Source organism: Triturus cristatus, chromosome 5_2, assembly GCF_964204655.1.
Source record: "Triturus cristatus chromosome 5_2, aTriCri1.1, whole genome shotgun sequence".
Taxonomy (NCBI): domain Eukaryota; kingdom Metazoa; phylum Chordata; class Amphibia; order Caudata; family Salamandridae; genus Triturus; species Triturus cristatus.
Window position 1 is genome coordinate 577,488,116 of NC_140588.1, and position 13,900 is coordinate 577,502,015.

At 53.5% G+C, this 13,900-nt stretch overlaps 10 non-coding genes across 10 annotated transcripts; 4 read left to right on the forward strand and 6 right to left on the reverse strand.

Moving 5' to 3' along the window:
- Positions 1 to 2,793: 2,793 nt before the first annotated feature.
- On the reverse strand, positions 2,794 to 2,865 carry TRNAE-CUC (transfer RNA glutamic acid (anticodon CUC)). Its single transcript has one exon. It is a non-coding gene; the product is annotated as a tRNA-Glu (tRNA).
- A 945-nt stretch (positions 2,866 to 3,810) lies between these two features.
- TRNAL-UAA (transfer RNA leucine (anticodon UAA)) lies at positions 3,811 to 3,893 on the forward strand. The gene has a single exon. It is a non-coding gene; the product is annotated as a tRNA-Leu (tRNA).
- A 1,126-nt stretch (positions 3,894 to 5,019) lies between these two features.
- On the reverse strand, positions 5,020 to 5,091 carry TRNAE-CUC (transfer RNA glutamic acid (anticodon CUC)). Its single transcript has one exon. It is a non-coding gene; the product is annotated as a tRNA-Glu (tRNA).
- A 2,154-nt stretch (positions 5,092 to 7,245) lies between these two features.
- On the reverse strand, positions 7,246 to 7,317 carry TRNAE-CUC (transfer RNA glutamic acid (anticodon CUC)). Its single transcript has one exon. It is a non-coding gene; the product is annotated as a tRNA-Glu (tRNA).
- A 630-nt stretch (positions 7,318 to 7,947) lies between these two features.
- Positions 7,948 to 8,019, reverse strand: TRNAE-UUC (transfer RNA glutamic acid (anticodon UUC)). Its single transcript has one exon. It is a non-coding gene; the product is annotated as a tRNA-Glu (tRNA).
- Positions 8,020 to 8,262: 243 nt separating this feature from the next.
- TRNAL-UAA (transfer RNA leucine (anticodon UAA)) lies at positions 8,263 to 8,345 on the forward strand. Its single transcript has one exon. It is a non-coding gene; the product is annotated as a tRNA-Leu (tRNA).
- Positions 8,346 to 9,471: 1,126 nt separating this feature from the next.
- On the reverse strand, positions 9,472 to 9,543 carry TRNAE-CUC (transfer RNA glutamic acid (anticodon CUC)). The gene has a single exon. It is a non-coding gene; the product is annotated as a tRNA-Glu (tRNA).
- Positions 9,544 to 10,173: 630 nt separating this feature from the next.
- TRNAE-UUC (transfer RNA glutamic acid (anticodon UUC)) lies at positions 10,174 to 10,245 on the reverse strand. The gene has a single exon. It is a non-coding gene; the product is annotated as a tRNA-Glu (tRNA).
- A 243-nt stretch (positions 10,246 to 10,488) lies between these two features.
- TRNAL-UAA (transfer RNA leucine (anticodon UAA)) lies at positions 10,489 to 10,571 on the forward strand. Its single transcript has one exon. It is a non-coding gene; the product is annotated as a tRNA-Leu (tRNA).
- Positions 10,572 to 12,720: 2,149 nt separating this feature from the next.
- TRNAL-UAA (transfer RNA leucine (anticodon UAA)) lies at positions 12,721 to 12,803 on the forward strand. Its single transcript has one exon. It is a non-coding gene; the product is annotated as a tRNA-Leu (tRNA).
- The last annotated feature ends 1,097 nt before the right edge of the window (positions 12,804 to 13,900 follow it).

The following is a 13,900-nucleotide window of genomic DNA, read 5'->3' on the forward strand; positions in this document are numbered from 1 at the left end:
CTCCATGCTCGAACGGAAGACACGTGTGTCCTGAGGGGAGCGCCAGACAGGCATTTCTCCGGCCAGGCAGACCCCTGCAGCACCCGTTAGGCTCCAAAGCCTGTACATTCCCAAGATGCCACTGGTCACTATGCAAATCAGACAGCCCTGGCCACACCCTCTCCGCCGCTGGGCTCTGCTGCTTTCGGTACGTGCAGCTCAGCTTTTTCTTACCCTGAACCAGACTTCCGTTTCAGCAAAAAGGTGGGTTGCAGTGGGTCCGGGATGCCATTTGGAGACAAAGCCTGCGGCCCTGTCAAAGATGACTTCCTGCCGCACACCATGTGGTCAGAAGCCTACGAAAAGAAGCGCACCTCGGAATACAGAATCTCACTTCCTCAAGAGCCTTGCACAAGAGATTTTCCTCCCGCCGAGGAAAGCAACTCAAAGGGAACCTTGCGAAAATCAAATTAGGAGCCAGATTGCGGGATGCTAGGCAAACTGTTTGTCAGAAAAGCAAATTCATTTTGAGAAGCCCTGACCTGCGGGAAGGAAAAGCATTCAAGGGCAGAAGAAGGACTGTTCCCTGACCGGGAATCGAACCCGGGCCGTGGCGGTGAGAGCGCCGAATCCTAACCACTAGACCACCAGGGAACCCACAGCCATACAGCAAAAGTTCCTACACTGCTCTCCTAGTGACAAAGCTCATGGGGGCTGAAAGCATATTTTATTCTACAGCGAATATGAATCAGAACTTGAAAAAACACTCATGATTCCACCAGACTGTTTGTCACTTCCAAGCACAGGCCATCCCCTCCCCCGTGCTACTGAACCGACGAATTCCTGTACAATCGGGATCCCCGGGAAATCACAAGAGGGACACCTAGTGGCCGCTGATAGCTCAAAGACAGCTGGTACACCTTCTCACACCTACCTCGTTATTCAGCTTGCTGGAAGAATACATTGCGAATGACCGATTCAAGAGTGCAAGGGAGAAGAGTGCTCCAAAGTAGATGTATACATCGCAGCCGGGTTTTCCAGCAATTTACCTTTCTGATGAGCTGGTACTGCACTTTACGCCCACATAGAGCACCTGACTGGGTGGGGGACTGCGTGCGCATGAAGGTGGCTGAGGGCAATGGGAGCAAAGCAACCTGGGACACAGGGGACCCAGCCCCTTTCCTCTGCTTTCGTCTATAGGTCGGGGTGCCTTTTTAAGGACCTTCGATTAAAAAAAGCTGAGCTGCGTGGACAAATTACACACGTCTACGTCTTAGAGGGATCTTCCCTGACCGGGAATCGAACCCGGGCCGCGGCAGTGAAAGCGCCGAATCCTAGCCACTAGACCACCAGGGAGGAGATGCTCTTGTGAGCCTGCCTTGCTCACTTCCTTATTGTGACTAAGCTAACTCCACTGTATAGATTGCCCATAAAGTACGAGTGGGGAAAAGTTAGGTGTCACACAGTGTGTTTGTCATAAGCAATTACCTTTATCCTCCTGCAAAAGCCTTTTTACTCTGCAATCACCTCTTGCTGGACAGCCTGCGCTGGAGCAGCCAGCATGAAAAGGGAGCTGAGTAAGGCAGGGCCTAGGGTCTCACCAGGGTGGCCGAGTGGTTAAGGCGTTGGACTTAAGATCCAATGGACAGTTGTCTGCATGGGTTCGAGCCCCATCCCTGGTATGGGTTTTCAGCGGGTGTGTAGGAACTTGCAGATGCTTTTTTAAAGCATTTTCCTCTGCCCTCCTCACCCTCCCAGTGCCCTTCCTTAACAGTCCCAATTCACGTCTCAGCTGTGGGGTCTGCTGCTACTCTGCACTTAGCATGGATGCTTCCCAAAGCAATGCAGTGCCACCTACGCAGAGCCCCTGCTTAGAGAAATACACCTCCTATGTCTTTTCCCACTGAAGGGAGCAGGAGGAAGTACTTGCTTCCTGGGGAACATGGGCCTGCCACTGGAATTTGTTAACCCGCCTCTTGCGGATTTCTCCCCTTTCTTTGATTTACACCTGCAGGCTCTCCCTTGCCATCGGAGCAGGATCTGCTGATGCAGGCCCGGCAGGATCAAATGTGCAAAGGCTTGTCCCCAGGCCTCGGGAAAAAATTGAGCAGAGATTCCCGCCTCCGCCTCCGCCTCCGCCTCCTCTTGCCTTCCGAACGGGCTTCCAAACGGGCAATGCCCTGACGGGTCCCCCACGCCCCATCCTGCCCATGCCCACACCCCTGTATATGAGGGTGACCCATGTCCCTCACCCTCCATGCTCGAACGGAAGACACGTGTGTCCTGAGGGGAGCGCCAGACAGGCATTTCTCCGGCCAGGCAGACCCCTGCAGCACCCGTTAGGCTCCAAAGCCTGTACATTCCCAAGATGCCACTGGTCACTATGCAAATCAGACAGCCCTGGCCACACCCTCTCCGCCGCTGGGCTCTGCTGCTTTCGGTACGTGCAGCTCAGCTTTTTCTTACCCTGAACCAGACTTCCGTTTCAGCAAAAAGGTGGGTTGCAGTGGGTCCGGGATGCCATTTGGAGACAAAGCCTGCGGCCCTGTCAAAGATGACTTCCTGCCGCACACCATGTGGTCAGAAGCCTACGAAAAGAAGCGCACCTCGGAATACAGAATCTCACTTCCTCAAGAGCCTTGCACAAGAGATTTTCCTCCCGCCGAGGAAAGCAACTCAAAGGGAACCTTGCGAAAATCAAATTAGGAGCCAGATTGCGGGATGCTAGGCAAACTGTTTGTCAGAAAAGCAAATTCATTTTGAGAAGCCCTGACCTGCGGGAAGGAAAAGCATTCAAGGGCAGAAGAAGGACTGTTCCCTGACCGGGAATCGAACCCGGGCCGCGGCGGTGAGAGCGCCGAATCCTAACCACTAGACCACCAGGGAACCCACAGCCATACAGCAAAAGTTCCTACACTGCTCTCCTAGTGACAAAGCTCATGGGGGCTGAAAGCATATTTTATTCTACAGCGAATATGAATCAGAACTTGAAAAAACACTCATGATTCCACCAGACTGTTTGTCACTTCCAAGCACAGGCCATCCCCTCCCCCGTGCTACTGAACCGACGAATTCCTGTACAATCGGGATCCCCGGGAAATCACAAGAGGGACACCTAGTGGCCGCTGATAGCTCAAAGACAGCTGGTACACCTTCTCACACCTACCTCGTTATTCAGCTTGCTGGAAGAATACATTGCGAATGACCGATTCAAGAGTGCAAGGGAGAAGAGTGCTCCAAAGTAGATGTATACATCGCAGCCGGGTTTTCCAGCAATTTACCTTTCTGATGAGCTGGTACTGCACTTTACGCCCACATAGAGCACCTGACTGGGTGGGGGACTGCGTGCGCATGAAGGTGGCTGAGGGCAATGGGAGCAAAGCAACCTGGGACACAGGGGACCCAGCCCCTTTCCTCTGCTTTCGTCTATAGGTCGGGGTGCCTTTTTAAGGACCTTCGATTAAAAAAAGCTGAGCTGCGTGGACAAATTACACACGTCTACGTCTTAGAGGGATCTTCCCTGACCGGGAATCGAACCCGGGCCGCGGCAGTGAAAGCGCCGAATCCTAGCCACTAGACCACCAGGGAGGAGATGCTTTTGTGAGCCTGCCTTGCTCACTTCCTTATTGTGACTAAGCTAACTCCACTGTATAGATTGCCCATAAAGTACGAGTGGGGAAAAGTTAGGTGTCACACAGTGTGTTTGTCATAAGCAATTACCTTTATCCTCCTGCAAAAGCCTTTTTACTCTGCAATCACCTCTTGCTGGACAGCCTGCGCTGGAGCAGCCAGCATGAAAAGGGAGCTGAGTAAGGCAGGGCCTAGGGTCTCACCAGGGTGGCCGAGTGGTTAAGGCGTTGGACTTAAGATCCAATGGACAGTTGTCCGCATGGGTTCGAGCCCCATCCCTGGTATGGGTTTTCAGCGGGTGTGTAGGAACTTGCAGATGCTTTTTTAAAGCATTTTCCTCTGCCCTCCTCACCCTCCCAGTGCCCTTCCTTAACAGTCCCAATTCACGTCTCAGCTGTGGGGTCTGCTGCTACTCTGCACTTAGCATGGATGCTTCCCAAAGCAATGCAGTGCCACCTACGCAGAGCCCCTGCTTAGAGAAATACACCTCCTATGTCTTTTCCCACTGAAGGGAGCAGGAGGAAGTACTTGCTTCCTGGGGAACATGGGCCTGCCACTGGAATTTGTTAACCCGCCTCTTGCGGATTTCTCCCCTTTCTTTGATTTACACCTGCAGGCTCTCCATTGCCATCGGAGCAGGATCTGCTGATGCAGGCCCGGCTGGATCAAATGTGCAAAGGCTTGTCCCCAGGCCTCGGGAAAAAATTGAGCAGAGATTCCCGCCTCCGCCTCCGCCTCCTCTTGCCTTCCGAACGGGCTTCCAAACGGGCAATGCCCTGACGGGTCCCCCACGCCCCATCCTGCCCATGCCCACACCCCTGTATATGAGGGTGACCCATGTCCCTCACCCTCCATGCTCGAACGGAAGACACGTGTGTCCTGAGGGGAGCGCCAGACAGGCATTTCTCCGGCCAGGCAGACCCCTGCAGCACCCGTTAGGCTCCAAAGCCTGTACATTCCCAAGATTCCACTGGTCACTATGCAAATCAGACAGCCCTGGCCACACCCTCTCCGCCGCTGGGCTCTGCTGCTTTCGGTACGTGCAGCTCAGCTTTTTCTTACCCTGAACCAGACTTCCGTTTCAGCAAAAAGGTGGGTTGCAGTGGGTCCGGGATGCCATTTGGAGACAAAGCCTGCGGCCCTGTCAAAGATGACTTCCTGCCGCACACCATGTGGTCAGAAGCCTACGAAAAGAAGCGCACCTCGGAATACAGAATCTCACTTCCTCAAGAGCCTTGCACAAGAGATTTTCCTCCCGCCGAGGAAAACAACTCAAAGGGAACCTTGCGAAAATCAAATTAGGAGCCAGATTGCGGGATGCTAGGCAAACTGTTTGTCAGAAAAGCAAATTCATTTTGAGAAGCCCTGACCTGCGGGAAGGAAAAGCATTCAAGGGCAGAAGAAGGACTGTTCCCTGACCGGGAATCGAACCCGGGCCGCGGCGGTGAGAGCGCCGAATCCTAACCACTAGACCACCAGGGAACCCACAGCCATACAGCAAAAGTTCCTACACTGCTCTCCTAGTGACAAAGCTCATGGGGGCTGAAAGCATATTTTATTCTACAGCGAATATGAATCAGAACTTGAAAAAACACTCATGATTCCACCAGACTGTTTGTCACTTCCAAGCACAGGCCATCCCCTCCCCCGTGCTACTGAACCGACGAATTCCTGTACAATCGGGATCCCCGGGAAATCACAAGAGGGACACCTAGTGGCCGCTGATAGCTCAAAGACAGCTGGTACACCTTCTCACACCTACCTCGTTATTCAGCTTGCTGGAAGAATACATTGCGAATGACCGATTCAAGAGTGCAAGGGAGAAGAGTGCTCCAAAGTAGATGTATACATCGCAGCCGGGTTTTCCAGCAATTTACCTTTCTGATGAGCTGGTACTGCACTTTACGCCCACATAGAGCACCTGACTGGGTGGGGGACTGCGTGCGCATGAAGGTGGCTGAGGGCAATGGGAGCAAAGCAACCTGGGACACAGGGGACCCAGCCCCTTTCCTCTGCTTTCGTCTATAGGTCGGGGTGCCTTTTTAAGGACCTTCGATTAAAAAAAGCTGAGCTGCGTGGACAAATTACACACGTCTACGTCTTAGAGGGATCTTCCCTGACCGGGAATCGAACCCGGGCCGCGGCAGTGAAAGCGCCGAATCCTAGCCACTAGACCACCAGGGAGGAGATGCTCTTGTGAGCCTGCCTTGCTCACTTCCTTATTGTGACTAAGCTAACTCCACTGTATAGATTGCCCATAAAGTACGAGTGGGGAAAAGTTAGGTGTCACACAGTGTGTTTGTCATAAGCAATTACCTTTATCCTCCTGCAAAAGCCTTTTTACTCTGCAATCACCTCTTGCTGGACAGCCTGCGCTGGAGCAGCCAGCATGAAAAGGGAGCTGAGTAAGGCAGGGCCTAGGGTCTCACCAGGGTGGCCGAGTGGTTAAGGTGTTGGACTTAAGATCCAATGGACAGTTGTCCGCATGGGTTCGAGCCCCATCCCTGGTATGGGTTTTCAGCGGGTGTGTAGGAACTTGCAGATGCTTTTTTAAAGCATTTTCCTCTGCCCTCCTCACCCTCCCAGTGCCCTTCCTTAACAGTCCCAATTCACGTCTCAGCTGTGGGGTCTGCTGCTACTCTGCACTTAGCATGGATGCTTCCCAAAGCAATGCAGTGCCACCTACGCAGAGCCCCTGCTTAGAGAAATACACCTCCTATGTCTTTTCCCACTGAAGGGAGCAGGAGGAAGTACTTGCTTCCTGGGGAACATGGGCCTGCCACTGGAATTTGTTAACCCGCCTCTTGCGGATTTCTCCCCTTTCTTTGATTTACACCTGCAGGCTCTCCATTGCCATCGGAGCAGGATCTGCTGATGCAGGCCCGGCTGGATCAAATGTGCAAAGGCTTGTCCCCAGGCCTCGGGAAAAAATTGAGCAGAGATTCCCGCCTCCGCCTCCGCCTCCTCTTGCCTTCCGAACGGGCTTCCAAACGGGCAATGCCCTGACGGGTCCCCCACGCCCCATCCTGCCCATGCCCACACCCCTGTATATGAGGGTGACCCATGTCCCTCACCCTCCATGCTCGAACGGAAGACACGTGTGTCCTGAGGGGAGCGCCAGACAGGCATTTCTCCGGCCAGGCAGACCCCTGCAGCACCCGTTAGGCTCCAAAGCCTGTACATTCCCAAGATGCCACTGGTCACTATGCAAATCAGACAGCCCTGGCCACACCCTCTCCGCCGCTGGGCTCTGCTGCTTTCGGTACGTGCAGCTCAGCTTTTTCTTACCCTGAACCAGACTTCCGTTTCAGCAAAAAGGTGGGTTGCAGTGGGTCCGGGATGCCATTTGGAGACAAAGCCTGCGGCCCTGTCAAAGATGACTTCCTGCCGCACACCATGTGGTCAGAAGCCTACGAAAAGAAGCGCACCTCGGAATACAGAATCTCACTTCCTCAAGAGCCTTGCACAAGAGATTTTCCTCCCGCCGAGGAAAGCAACTCAAAGGGAACCTTGCGAAAATCAAATTAGGAGCCAGATTGCGGGATGCTAGGCAAACTGTTTGTCAGAAAAGCAAATTCATTTTGAGAAGCCCTGACCTGCGGGAAGGAAAAGCATTCAAGGGCAGAAGAAGGACTGTTCCCTGACCGGGAATCGAACCCGGGCCGCGGCGGTGAGAGCGCCGAATCCTAACCACTAGACCACCAGGGAACCCACAGCTATACAGCAAAAGTTCCTACACTGCTCTCCTAGTGACAAAGCTCATGGGGGCTGAAAGCATATTTTATTCTACAGCGAATATGAATCAGAACTTGAAAAAACACTCATGATTCCACCAGACTGTTTGTCACTTCCAAGCACAGGCCATCCCCTCCCCCGTGCTACTGAACCGACGAATTCCTGTACAATCGGGATCCCCGGGAAATCACAAGAGGGACACCTAGTGGCCGCTGATAGCTCAAAGACAGCTGGTACACCTTCTCACACCTACCTCGTTATTCAGCTTGCTGGAAGAATACATTGCGAATGACCGATTCAAGAGTGCAAGGGAGAAGAGTGCTCCAAAGTAGATGTATACATCGCAGCCGGGTTTTCCAGCAATTTACCTTTCTGATGAGCTGGTACTGCACTTTACGCCCACATAGAGCACCTGACTGGGTGGGGGACTGCGTGCGCATGAAGGTGGCTGAGGGCAATGGGAGCAAAGCAACCTGGGACACAGGGGACCCAGCCCCTTTCCTCTGCTTTCGTCTATAGGTCGGGGTGCCTTTTTAAGGACCTTCGATTAAAAAAAGCTGAGCTGCGTGGACAAATTACGCACGTCTACGTCTTAGAGGGATCTTCCCTGACCGGGAATCGAACCCGGGCCGCGGCGGTGAAAGCGCCGAATCCTAGCCACTAGACCACCAGGGAGGAGATGCTCTTGTGAGCCTGCCTTGCTCACTTCCTTATTGTGACTAAGCTAACTCCACTGTATAGATTGCCCATAAAGTACGAGTGGGGAAAAGTTAGGTGTCACACAGTGTGTTTGTCATAAGCAATTACCTTTATCCTCCTGCAAAAGCCTTTTTACTCTGCAATCACCTCTTGCTGGACAGCCTGCGCTGGAGCAGCCAGCATGAAAAGGGAGCTGAGTAAGGCAGGGCCTAGGGTCTCACCAGGGTGGCCGAGTGGTTAAGGCGTTGGACTTAAGATCCAATGGACAGTTGTCCGCATGGGTTCGAGCCCCATCCCTGGTATGGGTTTTCAGCGGGTGTGTAGGAACTTGCAGATGCTTTTTTAAAGCATTTTCCTCTGCCCTCCTCACCCTCCCAGTGCCCTTCCTTAACAGTCCCAATTCACGTCTCAGCTGTGGGGTCTGCTGCTACTCTGCACTTAGCATGGATGCTTCCCAAAGCAATGCAGTGCCACCTACGCAGAGCCCCTGCTTAGAGAAATACACCTCCTATGTCTTTTCCCACTGAAGGGAGCAGGAGGAAGTACTTGCTTCCTGGGGAACATGGGCCTGCCACTGGAATTTGTTAACCCGCCTCTTGCGGATTTCTCCCCTTTCTTTGATTTACACCTGCAGGCTCTCCCTTGCCATCGGAGCAGGATCTGCTGATGCAGGCCCGGCTGGATCAAATGTGCAAAGGCTTGTCCCCAGGCCTCGGGAAAAAATTGAGCAGAGATTCCCGCCTCCGCCTCCGCCTCCTCTTGCCTTCCGAACGGGCTTCCAAACGGGCAATGCCCTGACGGGTCCCCCACGCCCCATCCTGCCCATGCCCACACCCCTGTATATGAGGGTGACCCATGTCCCTCACCCTCCATGCTCGAACGGAAGACACGTGTGTCCTGAGGGGAGCGCCAGACAGGCATTTCTCCGGCCAGGCAGACCCCTGCAGCACCCGTTAGGCTCCAAAGCCTGTACATTCCCAAGATGCCACTGGTCACTATGCAAATCAGACAGCCCTGGCCACACCCTCTCCGCCGCTGGGCTCTGCTGCTTTCGGTACGTGCAGCTCAGCTTTTTCTTACCCTGAACCAGACTTCCGTTTCAGCAAAAAGGTGGGTTGCAGTGGGTCCGGGATGCCATTTGGAGACAAAGCCTGCGGCCCTGTCAAAGATGACTTCCTGCCGCACACCATGTGGTCAGAAGCCTACGAAAAGAAGCGCACCTCGGAATACAGAATCTCACTTCCTCAAGAGCCTTGCACAAGAGATTTTCCTCCCGCCGAGGAAAGCAACTCAAAGGGAACCTTGCGAAAATCAAATTAGGAGCCAGATTGCGGGATGCTAGGCAAACTGTTTGTCAGAAAAGCAAATTCATTTTGAGAAGCCCTGACCTGCGGGAAGGAAAAGCATTCAAGGGCAGAAGAAGGACTGTTCCCTGACCGGGAATCGAACCCGGGCCGCGGCGGTGAGAGCGCCGAATCCTAACCACTAGACCACCAGGGAACCCACAGCTATACAGCAAAAGTTCCTACACTGCTCTCCTAGTGACAAAGCTCATGGGGGCTGAAAGCATATTTTATTCTACAGCGAATATGAATCAGAACTTGAAAAAACACTCATGATTCCACCAGACTGTTTGTCACTTCCAAGCACAGGCCATCCCCTCCCCCGTGCTACTGAACCGACGAATTCCTGTACAATCGGGATCCCCGGGAAATCACAAGAGGGACACCTAGTGGCCGCTGATAGCTCAAAGACAGCTGGTACACCTTCTCACACCTACCTCGTTATTCAGCTTGCTGGAAGAATACATTGCGAATGACCGATTCAAGAGTGCAAGGGAGAAGAGTGCTCCAAAGTAGATGTATACATCGCAGCCGGGTTTTCCAGCAATTTACCTTTCTGATGCGCTGGTACTGCACTTTACGCCCACATAGAGCACCTGACTGGGTGGGGGACTGCGTGCGCATGAAGGTGGCTGAGGGCAATGGGAGCAAAGCAACCTGGGACACAGGGGACCCAGCCCCTTTCCTCTGCTTTCGTCTATAGGTCGGGGTGCCTTTTTAAGGACCTTCGATTAAAAAAAGCTGAGCTGCGTGGACAAATTACGCACGTCTACGTCTTAGAGGGATCTTCCCTGACCGGGAATCGAACCCGGGCCGCGGCGGTGAAAGCGCCGAATCCTAGCCACTAGACCACCAGGGAGGAGATGCTCTTGTGAGCCTGCCTTGCTCACTTCCTTATTGTGACTAAGCTAACTCCACTGTATAGATTGCCCATAAAGTACGAGTGGGGAAAAGTTAGGTGTCACACAGTGTGTTTGTCATAAGCAATTACCTTTATCCTCCTGCAAAAGCCTTTTTACTCTGCAATCACCTCTTGCTGGACAGCCTGCGCTGGAGCAGCCAGCATGAAAAGGGAGCTGAGTAAGGCAGGGCCTAGGGTCTCACCAGGGTGGCCGAGTGGTTAAGGCGTTGGACTTAAGATCCAATGGACAGTTGTCCGCATGGGTTCGAGCCCCATCCCTGGTATGGGTTTTCAGCGGGTGTGTAGGAACTTGCAGATGCTTTTTTAAAGCATTTTCCTCTGCCCTCCTCACCCTCCCAGTGCCCTTCCTTAACAGTCCCAATTCACGTCTCAGCTGTGGGGTCTGCTGCTACTCTGCACTTAGCATGGATGCTTCCCAAAGCAATGCAGTGCCACCTACGCAGAGCCCCTGCTTAGAGAAATACACCTCCTATGTCTTTTCCCACTGAAGGGAGCAGGAGGAAGTACTTGCTTCCTGGGGAACATGGGCCTGCCACTGGAATTTGTTAACCCGCCTCTTGCGGATTTCTCCCCTTTCTTTGATTTACACCTGCAGGCTCTCCCTTGCCATCGGAGCAGGATCTGCTGATGCAGGCCCGGCTGGATCAAATGTGCAAAGGCTTGTCCCCAGGCCTCGGGAAAAAATTGAGCAGAGATTCCCGCCTCCGCCTCCGCCTCCGCCTCCTCTTGCCTTCCGAACGGGCTTCCAAACGGGCAATGCCCTGACGGGTCCCCCACGCCCCATCCTGCCCATGCCCACACCCCTGTATATGAGGGTGACCCATGTCCCTCACCCTCCATGCTCGAACGGAAGACACGTGTGTCCTGAGGGGAGCGCCAGACAGGCATTTCTCCGGCCAGGCAGACCCCTGCAGCACCCGTTAGGCTCCAAAGCCTGTACATTCCCAAGATGCCACTGGTCACTATGCAAATCAGACAGCCCTGGCCACACCCTCTCCGCCGCTGGGCTCTGCTGCTTTCGGTACGTGCAGCTCAGCTTTTTCTTACCCTGAACCAGACTTCCGTTTCAGCAAAAAGGTGGGTTGCAGTGGGTCCGGGATGCCATTTGGAGACAAAGCCTGCGGCCCTGTCAAAGATGACTTCCTGCCGCACACCATGTGGTCAGAAGCCTACGAAAAGAAGCGCACCTCGGAATACAGAATCTCACTTCCTCAAGAGCCTTGCACAAGAGATTTTCCTCCCGCCGAGGAAAGCAACTCAAAGGGAACCTTGCGAAAATCAAATTAGGAGCCAGATTGCGGGATGCTAGGCAAACTGTTTGTCAGAAAAGCAAATTCATTTTGAGAAGCCCTGACCTGCGGGAAGGAAAAGCATTCAAGGGCAGAAGAAGGACTGTTCCCTGACCGGGAATCGAACCCGGGCCGTGGCGGTGAGAGCGCCGAATCCTAACCACTAGACCACCAGGGAACCCACAGCCATACAGCAAAAGTTCCTACACTGCTCTCCTAGTGACAAAGCTCATGGGGGCTGAAAGCATATTTTATTCTACAGCGAATATGAATCAGAACTTGAAAAAACACTCATGATTCCACCAGACTGTTTGTCACTTCCAAGCACAGGCCATCCCCTCCCCCGTGCTACTGAACCGACGAATTCCTGTACAATCGGGATCCCCGGGAAATCACAAGAGGGACACCTAGTGGCCGCTGATAGCTCAAAGACAGCTGGTACACCTTCTCACACCTACCTCGTTATTCAGCTTGCTGGAAGAATACATTGCGAATGACCGATTCAAGAGTGCAAGGGAGAAGAGTGCTCCAAAGTAGATGTATACATCGCAGCCGGGTTTTCCAGCAATTTACCTTTCTGATGAGCTGGTACTGCACTTTACGCCCACATAGAGCACCTGACTGGGTGGGGGACTGCGTGCGCATGAAGGTGGCTGAGGGCAATGGGAGCAAAGCAACCTGGGACACAGGGGACCCAGCCCCTTTCCTCTGCTTTCGTCTATAGGTCGGGGTGCCTTTTTAAGGACCTTCGATTAAAAAAAGCTGAGCTGCGTGGACAAATTACACACGTCTACGTCTTAGAGGGATCTTCCCTGACCGGGAATCGAACCCGGGCCGCGGCAGTGAAAGCGCCGAATCCTAGCCACTAGACCACCAGGGAGGAGATGCTCTTGTGAGCCTGCCTTGCTCACTTCCTTATTGTGACTAAGCTAACTCCACTGTATAGATTGCCCATAAAGTACGAGTGGGGAAAAGTTAGGTGTCACACAGTGTGTTTGTCATAAGCAATTACCTTTATCCTCCTGCAAAAGCCTTTTTACTCTGCAATCACCTCTTGCTGGACAGCCTGCGCTGGAGCAGCCAGCATGAAAAGGGAGCTGAGTAAGGCAGGGCCTAGGGTCTCACCAGGGTGGCCGAGTGGTTAAGGCGTTGGACTTAAGATCCAATGGACAGTTGTCCGCATGGGTTCGAGCCCCATCCCTGGTATGGGTTTTCAGCGGGTGTGTAGGAACTTGCAGATGCTTTTTTAAAGCATTTTCCTCTGCCCTCCTCACCCTCCCAGTGCCCTTCCTTAACAGTCCCAATTCACGTCTCAGCTGTGGGGTCTGCTGCTACTCTGCACTTAGCATGGATGCTTCCCAAAGCAATGCAGTGCCACCTACGCAGAGCCCCTGCTTAGAGAAATACACCTCCTATGTCTTTTCCCACTGAAGGGAGCAGGAGGAAGTACTTGCTTCCTGGGGAACATGGGCCTGCCACTGGAATTTGTTAACCCGCCTCTTGCGGATTTCTCCCCTTTCTTTGATTTACACCTGCAGGCTCTCCCTTGCCATCGGAGCAGGATCTGCTGATGCAGGCCCGGCAGGATCAAATGTGCAAAGGCTTGTCCCCAGGCCTCGGGAAAAAATTGAGCAGAGATTCCCGCCTCCGCCTCCGCCTCCGCCTCCTCTTGCCTTCCGAACGGGCTTCCAAACGGGCAATGCCCTGACGGGTCCCCCACGCCCCATCCTGCCCATGCCCACACCCCTGTATATGAGGGTGACCCATGTCCCTCACCCTCCATGCTCGAACGGAAGACACGTGTGTCCTGAGGGGAGCGCCAGACAGGCATTTCTCCGGCCAGGCAGACCCCTGCAGCACCCGTTAGGCTCCAAAGCCTGTACATTCCCAAGATGCCACTGGTCACTATGCAAATCAGACAGCCCTGGCCACACCCTCTCCGCCGCTGGGCTCTGCTGCTTTCGGTACGTGCAGCTCAGCTTTTTCTTACCCTGAACCAGACTTCCGTTTCAGCAAAAAGGTGGGTTGCAGTGGGTCCGGGATGCCATTTGGAGACAAAGCCTGCGGCCCTGTCAAAGATGACTTCCTGCCGCACACCATGTGGTCAGAAGCCTACGAAAAGAAGCGCACCTCGGAATACAGAATCTCACTTCCTCAAGAGCCTTGCACAAGAGATTTTCCTCCCGCCGAGGAAAGCAACTCAAAGGGAACCTTGCGAAAATCAAATTAGGAGCCAGATTGCGGGATGCTAGGCAAACTGTTTGTCAGAAAAGCAAATTCATTTTGAGAAGCCCTGACCTGCG